Below are 18,348 nucleotides of genomic sequence, written 5' to 3'. Positions count from 1 at the left end.
ACAAGAAGGCAGTATGGGGATTAAAATTTAATGGGGATTAAAGAAATGAAAGATAAGCCATGTTTATGAGTCAGAAGACTCAATACTGGTAAGATGTCAAATTTCTCCAAGCATGTTTGTAGATTCAATGCAATCTCAATGAAAATTCATCTCGCTTTTTATTTTCATAAATTGAACTAAAATCCTTAACTGAGTGTGAAGAGCCAGGAATATCTGAACTAACTTTGAAAAATGATACCAAAGTTAGAGGAGCTTCAAGACTTATTATAAGCTATGATAATCAACACAGAGTGTTACTGGCATGAAAACTGCAAATAGGTCAATGGAACAGTATCAAGAGTCCAAATATAGACCTAAGATAAGAGAAAGCAAATTTTTCACAAAAGTGCAAAGATAATTCAATGGTGAAAGGATTTCAAGAAATTGTGGTAGAATAATTATATATTATGTACAAATTAATAAATGATCTATAATTCATGGAAGGGTCAGGAAAGAGGGATTTAAAGGGGACATTAGGAAACTCTTAGGGTAATAGGTTCATTATCTTTACTGCTGTCTAATAGTTTCTCAAGTCCATACATATGAATACATGTTAAAACTTATCAAATGGTACACTTCATATATGTGCAGTTTATCATTGTCCATTATGACTCAATAGTGTTGATAGAAAGATTCCTATATTTGCCAAGATCAAACCCAATGATCAAAAGCAAGAGTAAAATGCAACGGTAGAAATCAACTCACAGATAATACATATGTGAGTTATGAGCCATTCATTGTACAACATGAACAGGAAATGGAAGAGGGAATAGTATAACAGACGAAAGCTATATTTCATGCAATTAATGCCCAATAACAATGTCTGCTAACTAGCTGCTAACCAAAAGGTCAGCAATTCAAATCCACCAACTGCTCCTTGGAAGTCCTATGGGCCTCTTCTACTCTGTCCTGTGGGATCGTTATGAGTTGGAATCTACTTGACAGCGTGGGTTGTTTTTTTTTTTTTAATCAAAGATACGAGGATGCAGGAAACACCATGCATTTAATGAAGAAAGTATGTATTTCTACAACAAAACTGAGTTGGTTAACAAAATTAATTTCGATATTATATTTCATCTTACAAAGAATATTCACCACTCTGTGTGTATGTCTGTGTGTGTGTTTGTATATATACACACATAAACTTGACATATATCATACAGACATTTTTTAACAGCAGTTAAAAGGACAATCTCAAGACCGTTCATTGTAGTGCTGTTGAGAATAGCTGGGAGTTGGAGACAAACATAATATACACCATTTGCAGAATGTTGTTGTTGTTAGGTGCCATTGAGTCCGTTCTGACTCATAGCAACCCTATGCACAACAGAAAGAAACACTGCCCGGTCCTGCGCCATCCTTAAAATCATTGTTATGCTTGAGCTCATTGTTGCAGCCACTGTGTCAATCCACCTCCTTGAGGGTCTTCCTCTTTTCCGCTGACCCTGTACTCTGCCAAGCATGATGTCCTTCTCCAGGGACTGATCCCTCCTGACAACATGTCCAAAGTATGTAAGACACAGTCTCACCATCCTTGACGCTAAGGAGCATTCTGGCCACACATCTTCCAAGATATATTTGTTCGTTCGTTTGGCAGTCCGTGGTATATTCAATATTCTTCGCTAACACCATGATTCAAAGGCATCAAATCCTCTTCGGTCTTCCCTATTCATTGTCCAACTTTCACATGCATATGATGCGGTTGAAAATACCATGGCTTGGGTCAGGTGCACCTTAGTCTTCGAGGTGACATCTTTGCTCTTCAACACTTTAAAGAGGTCCTTTGCAGCAGATTTATGCAACGCAACGTGTCTTTTGATTTCTTGACTGCTGCTTCCATGGCTGTTGATTGTGGATCCAAGTAAAATGAAATCCTTGACAACTTCAATCTTTTCTTCATTTATCATGATGTTGCTCATTGGTCCAGTTGTGGGAATTTTTTTCTTTATGTTGAGGTGTAATCCATAGTGAAGGCTATGGTCTTTGATCTTCATTACTAAGTGCTTCAAGTCCTCTTCACTTTCAGCAAGCAAGGTTGTGTCATCTGCATAATGCGAGTTGTTAATGAGTCTTCCTCCAATCCTGATGCCCTGTTCTTCATATAGTCCAGCTTCTCGTATTATATGCTCAGCATACAGATTGAATAGGTATGGTGAAAGAACACAACCCTGACGCACATCTTTCCTCACTTTAAACCAATCAGTATCCCCATCTTGTCCGAACGACTGCCTCTTGATCTATGTAAAGGTTCCTCATGAGCACAATTAAGTGTTCTGGAATTCCCATTCTTTGCAATGTTATCTATAGCTTGTTATGATCCACACAGTCGAATGCCTTTGCATAGTCAATAAAACATAGCTAAACATCCTTCTGGTATTCTCTGCTTTCAGCCAGGATCCATCTGACATCAGCAATGATATCGCTGGTTCCACGTCCTCTTCTGAAACCGGCCTGAATTTCTGGCAGGTTCCTGTCGATATACTGCTGCGGCTGTTTTTGAATGATCTTCAGCAAAATTTTGCTTGCATGTGATATTAATGATATTGTTCTATAATTTCCACATTCGGTTGGATCACCTTTCTTGGGAAGAGCCATAAATATGAATCTCTTCCAGTCAGTTGGTCAGGAAGCTGTCTTCCATATTTCTTGGCACAGACGAGTGAGCACCTCCAGTACTGCATCTGTTTGTTGAAACTTCTCAATTTATATTCCATCAATTCCTGGAGCCTTGTTTTTCACCAATGCCTTCAGAGCAGCTTGGACTTCTTCCTTCAGTACCATCAGTTCCTGATCACATGCCACCTCTTGAAATGGTTGAATATCGACTAATTCTTTTTGGTATAATGACTCTGTGTATTTCTTCCATCTCCTTTTGATGCTTCCTGTGTCATTTAATATTTTCCCCATGGAATCCTTCACTATTGCAACTCGAGGCTTGAATTTTTTCTTCAGTTCTTTCAGCTTGAGAAACACCGAGCGTGTTCTTCCCTTTTGGTTTTCCATCTCCAGCTCTTTGCACATGTCATTGTAATACTTTACTTTGTCTTCTCGAGCAGCTGTTTGAAATCTTCTGTTCAGGTCTTTTACTTCTTCAATTCTTCCTTTTGCTTTAGCCGCTTCACGTTTGAGAGCAAGTTTCTGAGTCTCCTCTGACATCCATCTTGGTCTTTTCTTTCTTTCCTGTCTTTTCTGTGACCTCTTGCTTTCTTCATGGATGGTGTCCTTGATATCATTCCACAACTCGTCTGGTCTTCGGTCACTAGTGTTCAATGCGTCAAATCTATTCTTGAGATGGTCTCTAAATTCAGGTGGGATATACTCAAGGTCATATTTTGGCTCTCATGGACTTGCTCTGATTTTCTTCAGTTTCAGCCTGAACTTGCATAAGAGCAATTGATGGTCTGTTCCACAGTCGGTCCCTGGCCTTGTTCTGACTAATGATATTGAGCTTTTCCATCGTCTCTTTCCACAGATGTAGTCAATTTGATTTCTGTGTGTTCCATCTGGTGAGGTCCGTGTGTATAGTCACCGTTTATGTTGGTGAAAGAAGGTATTTGCAATGAAGAAGTCATTGGTCTTGCAAAATTCTATTGTTCGATCTCCAGCATTGTTTCGATCACCAAGGCCATATTTTCTAACTACTGATCCTTCTTTGTTTCCAACTTTTGCATTGAAATCATCAGTAATTATCAGTGCATCTTGATCGCATGTTCGATCAATTTCACACTGCAGCAGCTGATAAAAATCTTCTATTTCTTCATCTTTGGCCCTAGTGGTTGGTGCGTATATTTGAATAATAGTCGTATTAACTGGTCTTCCTTGTAGGCATATGGATATTATCCTATCACTGACAGCATTGTACTTCAGGATAGATCTTGAAATGTTCTTTTGGGCGATGAATGCAACACCATTCCTCTTCAAGTTTTCATTCCCAGCGTAGGAGACTATATGATTCTCCAATTCAAAATGGCAATACCAGTCCATTGCAGTTCACTAATGCCTAGGATATCAATGTTTATGTGTTCCATTTCATTTTTGACGATTTCCAATTTTCCTGGATTCATACTTCATACAATCCAGGTTCTGATTATTAATGCATGTTTGCAGCTGTTTCTTCTCATTTTGAGTTGTGCCACATCAGCAAATGAAGGTCCCAAAAGCTTTACTTCATCCACATCATTAAGGTCGACTACTTTGAGGAGGCAGCTGTTCCCCAGTCATCTTTTGAGTGCCTTCCAACCTGGGGGGCTCATCTTCCAGCGCTATATCAGACAATGTTCTGCTGCTATTTATAAGGTTTTCACTGGCTAATGCTTTTCAGAAGTAGACTGCCAGGTCCTTCTTAGTCCGTCTTAGTCTGGAAGCTCAGCTGAACCCTGTCCTCTGTGGGTGACTCTGCTGGTATCTGAATACCGACGGCATAGTTTCCAGCTCACAGCAACACACAAGCCCCCACAGTACGACAAACTGAGAGATACTTGATTTGGATTATAGACATGTGAAATGCATTAGATGTAATATATATTACTATATAGCATGAACCAGAGAAATGTGTGTGTGTGTACGATATGAACAGCAAAGGTAAGAGGCAATAGAATAATAGATGTGTCTGTCCTAAAGGTAAGATATCTTAAACCTGGGTGGGACAAACTGAAAGGTAATTTAAAATAAAGGAATAAGTCCATCTAAAAGAGACTCACTGAATAAAAAATGTACAGATACCCTAGACATTTTTTTAGGGGTTCAAATGCTACATAGAATAGGAAATCAACAAACTTCCCAGATTTAGAAGAATAGGATCACTATACAAATTTATACACCAAATCCATCTGATTGAAAGTCCATGGAATCACTAATGATTCACCAAGAAATCCATTTTGTTTTGAAGGACAATGATCATGTTTCTCAGTGTTTTACTTACATCCCAGTTCTCTGGTTTTAAAGGCTCTTCTGCTGCCTCAAAAACTAAAGACAGGAAGATAACAATTGCCATGACTCAGTATTATTTTAATTCAAAAGCAAAATTAAGGAATTTTAAGATCTCATAATTTCTACCCAGAACAAAATGGAGATTTTCTTGTCCCTTAAGGTCTAAAAGTATTGCATTAGGCAAATCTGCAAAAGATCTCTTTAAAGTGTTAAAAAAGCAAAGATGTCACATTGAGGACTAAGGTGCACCTGACCCAAGCCATGGTGTTTTCAGTCGTCTCAATGCATGCGAAAGCTGGACAATGAATAAGGAAGACAAAAGAAGAATAGATGTCTTTGAAGTATGATGTTCATGAAGAATATTGAATACATCACGGACTACCAGAAGAATGAACCAATCTGTCTTGGAAGAAGTACAGCCAGAATGCTTCTTAGAAGTGAGGATGGCGAGACTTGTCTCATGTGCTTTGGACATGTTACCAGGAGGGACCAGTCCCTGGTGAAGCACATCATGCTTTGTAAAGCATAGGGTAAATTAAAAACAGGAAGACCCTCAACGAGATGGATTAACACAGTGGCTGCAGCAACGGGCTCAAACATAGCAATGATTGTGAGGCTGGTGCAGGACCGGGCAGTGTTACATTTTGTTGTACACAGGGTTGCTATGAGTCAGAACAGACTAGACAGCCCCTAACAACAAGCTTGGCTTAAGCAGTATATCCCTATCTCTGAAGGTTCACAGGTCTTTTTCCAGACATCTGGATTGTCATAGGCCCTTCTGCCATCTCTGCTTCCCAAAGGGTTTTGTTCCACAAGCCACCTTCACAGAAAAGAAAAAAAAAAAAAATTCTTTCAGATAAATCCAGGAAGGAAATAAACTTCACTGAAAATTGTCCCTGTGGCTTGAAGAAAGCAAAGTAGAGCTTTATATCATAACATCAAGCCTCCTCCTTAAACCTTCTTCTTTCCGTCTCTACAAATTTGTCTGTCTTGGATATCTCATGTAAATGGAATCATGCAATGTGAGGTCTTTTGTGGATGATTTCTTTAATTTAGTATTGTTTTCAAGATTCATCCACGTCGTCATATGTATCAGTACTTCGTTTTTTTATGGCTGAAAAATATTCCATTGTAATGATGTAGCACATTTTGTTTATTTTTACATCTTTTGGCTATTATGAATAATGCTGGTATGAACATTTATGTACAAGTTTCTTTTTTTTAATTTTATTGTGTTTTAGATGAAAGTGTAAAGTGAAAATTAGTTTTTCCTTAAAAAATTTATACACAAATTATCTTGTGACTCTCATTGCTATCCTAGCAATGGGTCAGCACTCTCCCCATTTCCCCTTCCACTCTGGGTTCTTTATGTCCATTCGTCCAGTTTTCCTGTCCTTTCCTGCCTTCTCATCTTTGCTTTTGTGCAGGTGTTGCCTCTTTGGTCTCATACACTTGATTGAAATAAGAAACATGTTCCTCCCGTGTGTTATTGTTTGTTTTATACGCCTGTCTAATCTTTGGCTGAAAGGTGGACTTCTTGAATGGCTTCAGCTAAGAGTTAAATGGATGTCCGGGGGTCATAGTTTCAATGCTTCCTCTAGTCTCTGCCACACCAGTAAGTCTGGTCTTTTTTTGTGTGAATTTGCATTTTGTTCTACATTTTTCTCCCACTTTGTCTGGGACCCTCTATTGTGATCCCTGTCAGAGCAGTCGGTAGTGGTAGCTAGTTCTTGTAGAATCTGGCTGGTGGAGGCTGTGGTTCATATGGTCCATTAGTCCTTTGGACTAATATTTTCCTCATGCCTTTGCTTTCTTCATTCTTGTTTGCTCCAAGAATGGTGGTACTAATAGACATGTATTAGGCAGCTGCTCGCAAGCTTTTAAGACTCCATATGCTACTCATCAAAGTAGAATGTAGGACATTTTCTTTACAAACTATGCTATGCCAATTTACCTACATGTCCCCCAAGACCATACTTTCCAGCCCTCAGCCCCATTAACTCGGTCCCTCAAGGTGTTTGGGTGCGTCTAGGAAGCTTCTGCATCTTTGCCTTGGTCAAGTTGTGCTGCCGTCCCCTATATTGTGTGTTGCATTTCCCTTCGCCAAATTTGTCTATTATCTAATTAGTGATTTCCCCTCCCCTCACTACCTCTCTCCTCATTCATAACTATCAAAGAGTTTTTTTTCTGTGTGTAAACCTTTTCTTGAGTTTTTATAATAGTGGTTTCATACAATATTTGTCCTTTTGTGATTGACTTACTCACACAGCATAATGCCCTCCAGATTCATCCACGTTGTAAGATGTTTCTCAGATTCATCATTGTCTTTATCATTGCATAGTATTCCATTGTGTGTATGTACCATAATTTGTTTATCCATTCCTCTGTTGATGGGCAATTAGGTTTTTTTTTTTTGCATAATGCTGCAATGAACACGATGCGCACATGTCAATTTGTGTGATGGGTTTTATTTCTCTAGGATATATTCCTAGGGGTGGGATTGCAGGATCATACGGTATTTCTATCTCTAGCTTGTTAAAAAAAAAAAAAAAAAACAGCCATGGAGGGGCCATAGTCTCTGCCTGCCCCTCCCCAAGCCATATGCCAGCTTGCCAGCCCCTCCCCCATGCCTGATAGTGGCCTGAGCCACTGCTTACTTTCTCTAGTCCATTCCCCCTACCCACCCATGAAGCATCTGTTACTAAGGTGACAGCAATGTCATCACTTTGGGGTAAGTGAGGGGGTGGAGCCCAGTGGACTGGGGTGTGTGAGTTAGGGGTTAAAATTTTGAAGAGATGAGCACTGTGGGCCCTTTTAAAGGAGGATCTTTTGCCGGAGAGGCACAAATCAGGGTGGGGGTGCTGCTGAAAGCTGGTGGCAATAAGGAAGGGTGAAGTCTGGAATGCAACAGGGTTGGGGACTGAGAGGTGAGGGTGTGCCTGGCTTACTGTGTGGGAGGAGAGTATAAAGGTGCTGAAGCCAAGGAGACACTGAGGCAGAGAGGATGAAGCCTGTCTTGAACCACTCCTTTTAGGGTCCAGCTTGTTAACTCCTTCTAAAAAAAAAACTAAGGTGAGGTTTTTTGGTTGGGGGAGTCTAGACCCAGTTGAAGCAGTTGAAGCAGTTTGGGGAGCTTGTTAGGAGGCTCCATATCATTTTCCATAGTGGCTACACCATTTTGCATTCCCACCAGCAGTACATAAGAGTTTCAATCCCCTGCAACCTCTCCAACATTTGTTGTTTTCTGTTTTTATTTTTTTGTAAGTGTCAGTAATGTTGGGGTCAGATTTTATTTCATCATATTTTTGATTTGCATTCTCTAATGACTAGTGATTGGGAGCATTTCTTCATGGGTCTGCTATTATCCTTTGCTCATTTTTAATTGGATTATTTTTATTTTCTGCTCTTGAGGTGTTGAAATATTCTATATAGAGATTAAACCCTTGTTGGATATGTCCTACCCAAAATTTCTTTCCAGTCTGCATGTTCTCTTTTTATTCTTTTGGTGAAGTCTTTTGATAAGCATTAAGTGCTTAATTTTTAGGAGCTTCTAGTTATCTAGTTTATCTTCTGGTGTTTGTGCACTGTTAGTTATGGTTCGTATTTTTTTTATGCCACGTATTGGGCCCCTAGTGCTGTCACTATTTTTTCTTCCATGATCTTTATCACTTAAGGTTTTTATGTACACGTTTTGATTGGACACCTGTTTTCAAACTTATTGGGTATATATCTAGGAGGTGAATTGCTGGGTCAGGTGGTAATTCTATGTTTAACTTATTGAGGAACTTTCAAAATGTTTTCCACAAAAGCAGTACCATTTTATATTCCCAACAGCATGAAGAAGTTTTCCAATTTCTCCACATCTTGGGCAGCACTTATTATTTTTCTTGTTGTTTTGTTGTTTTTTGTTATAGCCATCCTGCTGGATGTGAAACGACATCACATTGTGGTTTTAATTTGTATGTCACTAATGACTAATGATGTTGAACATCTTTTCATTTACTTGTTGGCTTTTAAATAGCTTCTTGGAGAAATATTTATTCAAATCCTTTATTCTTTTTTTTTAATCGGATTGTTCCTCTTTGGTTATTGAGCTGTAAGAGTTCTTTGTATTTGCAAATCTCGTCTTCCATTCCATGGTTATCTATTCACTGTCCAATAGTGTCCTGTTATGCAAAAAAGATTTTAATTTCGGTGAAGTTAAATTTACTTTTTTTTTTTTCTTTTGTTGCTTGGTATTCTGGTTTTGTATCTAAGAAACCATTGCCAAATCCATGGTCGTAAATATTTACTCATATGTTTTCTTCCAGGAATTTTATGATTTTGGCTCTTATATTTAGGTTTTTTATTAATTTTGAGTTAAATTTGGTGTATAATGTGAGGTAAGGCCACGGCTTCACTATTTTGTATATGGGTGTTCACCTGTCTCAGCACCATTTATTGAAGAGATCCTTTTTTACCTATTAAATGGTCTTGGCACCTTGTCAAAATCCATTGACTGTAGAAGTATGGATTTATTTCTAGAATCTAATTCTAATCCATTGATCTATATCTATTCTACGACAGGACCGTAATGTTTTGAGGACTGTAGAAGCCCAGTGAGTATTGAAATTGAGAAGTGTTAGTCTTTTTATTCTGGTCTTCATTTTCATCATTAAATATGGTGTTACTTACAAAGTTTCCCCTTTATCATGTTGAGGAATTTCCTATCTATTTCTAGCTTATTGATTTTTTTTTTTTTTTATCATGGAAGAGTGTTGGATATTTTTCTGCATCAATTGAGATGATTGCAGGTATGTATTTTTTTCTTCATTCTGTTTATGGGCTGTGTTACATTGATTGATTTTTGAATGTTGAACGGCCCTTGCATTCCTGGGGAAAATCCCAGTTCGTCATGGGGTATAATCTTTCCTTTATATGTTGATGTTTTCTGTTCACTAGCATTTTGTTGAGGAATTTTGCATCCACAGTCATAAGGAATATTGTTTTTAATCATAAGGAATATTAGTCTCTAGTTTTCTAGTGATACATATGCCATGTTTTTGTATCAGGGTAAGGCTGGCTTCATAGAATGAGTTAGGAAGTGTCTACTCTCCTATTTTTGGAAATTTTTAAGAAAAATTTGTGTTAATTCTTCTTCAAATGTTTGGTAGAAACCATCAGTGAAGCTGTCTGGTCCTGGGCTTTTCTTCATTGGGAAGTTTTTGATTTCTGATTAACTCTCTTCTTACAGGTTTATGCAAATTTTCCTTTTTGTTTCTACTCATCCTCCCCTTTGTTCTTCTCTTCACTATCTTCCTCTTCCTTTTTCGTTTCTAATTTGTCAGTGTGTAATTGTTGACAATGTTAAGCAAAACCATTCTGACAGAATTAATTTTATAGAGTTTATCTGGTTTCAGAAAAGATTCATGAATTGGCAGCACAGAACCAGTGAGACATGCTTCGCCAGACAGAGAAAAGTAGGGGGTTGTTATAAAACAAGCAATCAAACAAAAGAATATGAGAAATAGTCTAGCCAAGTGCCCTGGAAGAAAACAAAATGATTTGGTAATCAGTTATCCTGCCTCAGCTTTAGGGCATGTATCAGCTTTGTGTGACTTCAATGACTACTTTATCAACATTATCCTAAATTTATCACTATTTTAGAATATTATAGACACTAAAGTATTAAAACTATATTAAAAGTGTATGGTTATATGTTTCTGTTACCACCTCTGAATTTCCTTATTGACACGAATTATTCTTAACGCATGTTTTTTTATTTCAAATTCAAGCCAGTACTGGATTTTTTTAAAAACTGTATATTACATATTACATAAAAATGCATATATATATATGTAAATAAGGGCAAGTAAAACAGCAACAACATGCTTCTTCAGGACATATGTCAACGTTTTTGTAAGAGGTACCTATGTAGGGAAGGAAACCCTGGGGTTGTAGCGGTTAAAAGCTACGGTTGCTAACCAAAAGGTGGGCAGTTTGAATCCACCAGGCGCTCCCTTGGAAACTCAATGGGGCAGTTCTACTCTGTCCTATAGGCTCTCTATGAGTTGGAATCGACTCCACAGCAGTGGGTTTGGTTTTGGTTTTGGTTTGTGTAGGGAAGGGTAATTGAAGATGGGGAATGAGGACTTATGATGCTTATTTGATATAGTTTTAGAGTAAGATGAGTTCAATTTAGTCCCTGATATTAAAAAATAAAATAAGGATAAGTTACTTGTGTATTCTTTTTTGTTGTATGACATCCACTCAATTCTGATTTATAGTAATCCTATACGCCAGAGTAGAACCGCCTCATAGGGTTTATAGGAAGTAGTCCTGGTGATATAGTGGATAAACACTGGGCTTCTACCCTAAAAGTCGATGGTAGGAACCCACCAGTTCCCTGGTAGGGGAAAGATATGGCGATCTGCTTCTGTAAAGATTACAGCCTTGGAAACCTCATGGGGCAGTTTTACTCTGTCCTATAGAGTTATTATGAGTGGGAATTAACTTGAAGGGGATTTTTTGTTTGTTTGTTTTGATCTTTACTGGAGCAGATTAGAAGGCATTTTCTCCTGTGGTGCCATCGGTGAGTTCAGACTGCAGACCTATCAGTTCACATTTGAGTGCTTACCCATTGTGCCACCAGGGCTCCTTAAGAGTTACAAACATATTCATTATTTGTATTCTGAAGTCATAAAATGCTTTTAAAAGATTCAGGATGAATGCAAATTATGAATATGTATGTAATTATTAAGGAGTTCTGTTAACTCATAAAGGGGCCACCAGGTTCCCTTTGGTGTCACATACATATTCATAATATGTATTTCTTCTGAATATTTTTAAAACACTCTAAGAGTTCTGCCTTTGCCATCGCACATAAAACTTTGAGGAAAACACTGTGGAAAATGCTGAATATTGAAGTAATTTATGGGAGATTAAAGCAGGTACTCAACAAATCATATATCTAAATCCATATCTTAGACAGGGGACAATGAAAACAACAAAGCAGGGGAATTGTATATAAAATAATATTTGGTCAATAGGGAAATCAAAGGTATCTAGAATAATTATCGAAGACCCAATGGCATTGTTTCTTATTCGCAGACACTTTGGGAATAACGAAGAAATTTGCATTCCAGCTCCCCAGGGAGTGTTTTGATGGGGATAGGTGCTCATAAATTCTTCTGATTGCAGTCAGGTTAGTAATCGCTTGGGGAAGCAAGAACTCATTCCTCATTTTAGGCATGTAGATGGTACCTATCTTCAGGATTATCAGGTTAGCTCCAGTGAATATTCCTTTTTTTTCCCAGAAAATATATCTTTATGTCCCTAAATAGAAATAAAGCCCAACCCACTGCCGTTGAGTCAATTCCAACTCATATAGAGACCCTATAGAAATTAAATTCTCTAATTTTACACCAACTGCATATCCTTTAATATACAAATTAAAAAAGAAATATTGGTAAGACAAAATGCTGAATACTAAATAATCTATAAGACACCTTCAATCTTCTTAATAGAATTTAAACTTTTTGTTATAAAACAGGAGTTCCAAATACCCAGTATGACTCTTGGCCAAACTCTCTTTAGAATATTTATAAGCCAACAAGGTTTCAGTTGTGCTCCTTGGGAGTTTATACAAGTCAATGAATCTGTAAGACAGTTCTGTAAAAACTTACTGTCTTAAGTAAAACTTCAAAAGTTCATAATTGTTTTGGCTCCAATATCAATTTCAGTATGTTAATTGTGATAAAGGTAAACTTTTCGATTAAAATATTTCCTCAAATAATATGTATATATTTATATATAGTGCTGTTGCTGTTGTTAGTTGGTGTTGAGTTGATTCCAACTCATGGTGACCCCATTTGTTGCAGAGTAGGACTGCTCCATAGAATCTTCAAGGCTGTGGCCTTTCAGAAGCAGACCAGCAGGCCTGTCTTCCGAGGAGACTCTGGGTGTGTTGGCATGCCGACTTCGGCTATCTAGTTGGGCTCTTAACCATTTGTACTACCCAGGGACTCCTGTTCTTACATGTTACGTACCATATACAACCCCCCCAAAATTTTCCATAGTTGATTCCGACTTACAGTGATCCTGTAAGAGTAGACCTGCCCCATAGGATTTTCAAGGAGGGACTGGTGGATTCAAACTGCCGACATTCAGGTTAGCAGCTGAGCTCTTAACCACTGTGCCATCAAGGCTCCATATATCATATATTGTGTATTGTACGTATCTTCAACTAATATACTATATATATATTTATGTATATACACACAGTGAAAATTGTGAGAGCCACAAATTTTCTGCCTTTGACAGGATACAGCTTACTACTTTTCTATTGCTCTCTATCTCTTTATTAGTGGAAAAATATTTGAGTTTTCCTTCTCTGACAGATTTCCACTTTACTCAGTTTCCAGCTTTTGTAAGTTCTACTGTACATGTATTCTACATTTAGATGTAGAAAAGTAGTTGTCAAAATTGTATCATAAATTTTTGTTATGGGCAAATATCACACTGACACTAGATGAAAAAGGTATGTATTTGGGTAAACAAAATAAAGACAGAACATATATAACGTATATACAAGTATAAGATATAGAGCTTAAAAGTTATATATGTATTTATGTGTATATATATACATACGTGTGTGTGTATATATACATACACACATATATACATACATCAGTATTTACCAAATAAGGTAAAATTCACAGGAAAATAACATTTTAATAATAGACCTCTTACAGAAAATTATTTTACCTGAACAAATCAGTTAATATCATAATTTAAAGTTAGACACAAATCAGTTGGTTTGGGCTGAATTTATTCTAATGAAGCGTAACATTTTAGACATGTGTGTAAGTTCCCCGCCTAAAATGTAAGTTTTTCAAGAGCAAGAACTTAAATACTGAAGATCCCCAATGGATTATTTTTCAAGAGCAAGAACTTAAATACTGAAGATCCCCAATGGATTTCTTAGAGTGTTGAAAATATTGTGTCAACTCAGAAAGTCCATATGTGCTACAGAATCCTCCACGCCTCTTCAAGAGTTCATTTTACTTAGATAATGAGTTAAAATTTGGCTTCAGGTTGCAACTTCACATCATTGGCCTGGTGTCTCCTAGGCCGCCAGGGTCCACTGGCTAACACACTGACATTCTAAATATACATGTCTTTAAAAAAGGCTAGGTATGAATTTTTCAGATACCTTTAATAGTATGTTTAGAATCCCAATGAGAAAAAAAGGAAGAGATGTTTAAGGGACAGGGTCTGAGATCTAATGAGAGAAATTCTGCACTTCTCTGGTTGAGCATTTCCACTGTGGCTAGTGTGAAAGCAGTCCAAGGATAAGAAGACTGAAAACGTGCCTTTCAGATTATAAAGAGTTTGACCTACTCTGTTGACTGTTTCGTGGCTTTCTACAAGGAAAAAAACAAAATTATGTTCTTTTCCATAGTTCAACCCTAGAAGAATTAGTTCCATTACATGTGAAGGGTAACTGACCTCAGATAAGTTTATCTATTGAATATTAGAGAAAAACAGATGCACTCTGTACAAGGAAAAGCCAGGAGCTTCGTAGGTCAGATATGATTTTTATTTTATTGAAAATCTGCACAGCAAAAGATACATAATTTCAACATGTAAAATTTAGTGACACTGATTATATTCTTCAAGCTGTACAACCCTTCTTGTTATCCTTTTCCAAATAATTCAATCACTATTGACATAAATTCGCTGCCCCTAAGCTTTTCATCTAACCTTTAGAATTCCTGTTGTCCATATGATTTCACCTAGGTAATTCTTTAAAAGAGCACAATGCTCAAGGCAGACATACTTTACTAATTAAGCCAAATAACTGTTAGGTTCAAAGAAGATTTCAGGGGATAGTTTTGGTTTAAGCTTGAATGTTGAAAGATTATCTCAGGGCAAAAGTTTCAGAGATTCATCCAGCCTCATTCACTCCAGAAAGTCTGGATTCCATTAAGAATTTTAAATGCTGTTCCACATTTACCCCTTTTGATCAAGTTAACAAAGTAACAGACCTTGCAAAATTAAAAAGCAGTATCCATCATGCTTTAAATTGAGTTGTGTTTTCCTCTCATTATGATAGTGGCTCCAGGTCTTCTTTTATCTCTCACACAAAAATTACTGGGATATTTAAATAAATATTGAAGTATCTATTTTTTTCTTTTTTAAATAGTTTACTTCTTGGAAAAATACACACCAAACATATAACCATTAACAATTTTTAAATGAACAGTTCAATGATATTGGTTACAATCTTCACATTGTGTCACCATTCTCTCTACCCATATCACCATTAATTTAAGCTTTCTGCCACTTAAAGTTCTCATTTGTGATTTAGATTAACTGTTGTAAGTTTACACTCATGCAGATAATTTTTTATGAATATTATGCAATCTTCATTATTGGATTAAATTGATGTTTAGTTTAACTGTTGCTTCATGGGATGGTTTCAGTTCAAGGTTTCAAGATTATTTCCAGGCATTAGATTTGGGGGTTCCCTCAGTCTCAATGGATCCATTAAATCTGGTTTCTGTAAAAGTTTGAAGTTCTGTTCCACGTTTTTCCTCTGTTTGATCAGGATTCATCTACTGTGTCCTTGATCTAAACTTTCAGTAATGGTTGACAGGGACCAACCAAGAAATATATATTTTTCTTGATATCTCATGGTGCAAATACATTTACGGTCGGGTTTTTTTACCTTAGTATTTTCTATGGCTGCTAACCAAAGGGTCTGCAGTTCGAATCCGCCAGGTGCTCCTTGGAAACTCTTTGGGGCAGTTCTACTCTGTCCTATAGGGTCACTATGAGTCAGAATCAACTCAATGGCACCGGGTTTGGTTTTTTTTTTTTTTTTTTTACCTTAGTATCATATGGAGTCTTGTGGTGAAGAGCTTGGCTGATAACAAAAACGGTAAGGCAGTTCAAATCCACCAGCTCTCTTTGGAGACCCTATTGGGCAGTTTACTCTGTCCTATAGGGTCACTATGAGTCAGAATTGACTAGATGGCAGTCGGTTTGGTTTTTTGGTATCTAGGTGTTGGAAGTTTCTGTGTGGTGAAAATGGTTAATGTGCTAGGCTGATAACTGAAAAGTTGGAGGTTCCAATTCACCCAGACAGATCTCAGAATAAAGTCCTGGAGAGCCACTTCTGAAAATTCAGGCATTGAAAACCATGTAGAGCACAGTTCTACTCTGACACATAGGGTCACCATTAGCCGCAGTTAACTGCATGGTGACTGGTTTACTAGATCTTAATGTTGAAAGCTGCATTTCAAAGGGGCGGGGAACACTACAGAATGATTTAGCTTTTCCGGTCTCTCCAAGTGGCCTGGTCTAATAGTGAAAGTGTAATTCTAAGCTCTCCCTATGGGATGTTTTTTCCATTCTTTGAGAGAAATGTCATATATCTTTTCTCACTTATACAGAAATTGGTATTTACTAACATGGATTTTCCCTTATGTATCCCTTAGTTTGTAGTACTGTGGGGGCTTGTGTGTTGCTGTGATGCTGGAAGCTATGCCACTGGTATTCAAATACCAGCAGGGTCACCCACGGAGGACAGGTTTCAGTTCAGCTTCCAGACTAAGACAAACTAGGAAGAAAGACCCAGCAGTCTTCTTCTGAAAAGGCAGTGAAAACCTTATGAATAGCAGCAGAACATTTTCTGATATAGTGCCGGAAGATGAGCCCCTCAGGTTGGAAGGCATTCAAAATACAACAGGGAAAGTAGAGTCAACCTTAATGACATGGATAGAGTCAAGCTTCCAGGAAGGACCTTCATTTGCTGATGTGGCACAACTCAAAATGAGAAGAAACAGCTGCAAACATCCATTAATAATCAGAACCTGGAATGTACAAAGTATGACTCTAGGAAAATTGGAAATCATGAAAAATGAAATGGAACACATAAACATCTATATCCTAGGCATCAGTGAGCTGAAATGGACTGGTATTGGCCATTTTGAATCAATCATTCCCATACCATAATGGAAATGACATCATGAAGAGGGAAAGCATTGCATTCCTCGTCAAAAAGAACATTTCAAGATCTATCCTGAAACACAATGCTGTCAGTGATAGGATAACATTCATTAGCCTACAAGGAAAAACAGTTAATACAACTATTATTCAAATTTACACACCAACCACTAAGACCAAAGGTGAAGAAATTGAAGACTTGTACCAACTTCTTCAGTCTGAAATTGATGGCACATGCAATCAGGATGCAGTGATAATTACTGGAAACAAGAAGGATCAGTAGTTGGATAATATGGCTTGGTGATAGAAATGATGCTGGAGATCACATGATTGAATTTTGCAAGATCAATGACTTCCTCATTGAAAATACTTTTTTTCACCAACATAAACAACTATTTACACATGGACCTGCCAGATGGAATACACAGGAATCAAACTGACTACATGTGCGGGAAGAGACAATGGAAAAGCTCAGTCTCATCAGTCAAAACAAGTCCAGGAGTCAACTGTGGATCAGACCATCAATTGCTCATATGCAAGTTCAAGCTGAAACTGAAGAAAATTAGATACAAGTCCAAGGCAGCCAAAGTACGAATCTGAGTATATCCCACCTGACTTTACAGACCATCTCAAGAATAGATTTGAATGTTGAACACTAATGACTGAAGACGAGTTGTGGAATGACATCAAGGACAACATACTTGAAGAAAGCAACAGATCGTTAAAAAGACAGGAGAGAAAGAAAAGACCAAAATGGATGTCAGAAGAGACTCTGAAACTTGCTCTTGAACATCGAGTAGGTAAAGTAAAAGGAAAAAATGATGAAGTAAAAGAGCCAAATGGTAGACTTCAAAGGGTGGCTCAAGAAGACAAAGTAAAGTATTATGATGACATGTGCAAAGACCTGGAGGTAGAAAACCAAAAGGGAAGAACATGCTCATCATTTCTCAAGCTGAAAGAACTGAAGAAAAAATTCAAGCCTTGAGTTTCGATACCGAAGGATTCTACCGGGAAAATATTAAACGACACAAGAAGAATCAAAAGAAAATGGAAGGAACACAGAGTCAGTCACTGTACCAAAAAGAACTGGTTGGTGTTCAACCATTTCAGGAGGTAACATATGATCAGGAACTGATGGTACTGAAGGAAGAAGTCCAAGCTGCACTGAAGGCACTGGTGAAAGACAAGGCTCTGGGAATTGACGGAATACCAATTGAGATGTTTCAACAAACGGATGCAGCACTGGAGGTGCTCACTTGTCTATGCCAAGATATTTGGAAGACAGCTATCGGGCCAATCAACAGGAAGAGATCCATATTTATGCCTATTCCCTAGAAAGATGATCCAACATTATTAACATCACAGGCAAGAAAAATTTTGCCGACGATC

The sequence above is a fragment of the Loxodonta africana genome, chromosome 13 (assembly GCF_030014295.1).
Source record: "Loxodonta africana isolate mLoxAfr1 chromosome 13, mLoxAfr1.hap2, whole genome shotgun sequence".
Taxonomy (NCBI): domain Eukaryota; kingdom Metazoa; phylum Chordata; class Mammalia; order Proboscidea; family Elephantidae; genus Loxodonta; species Loxodonta africana.
Note: the sequence above shows the minus strand (reverse complement) of the source record.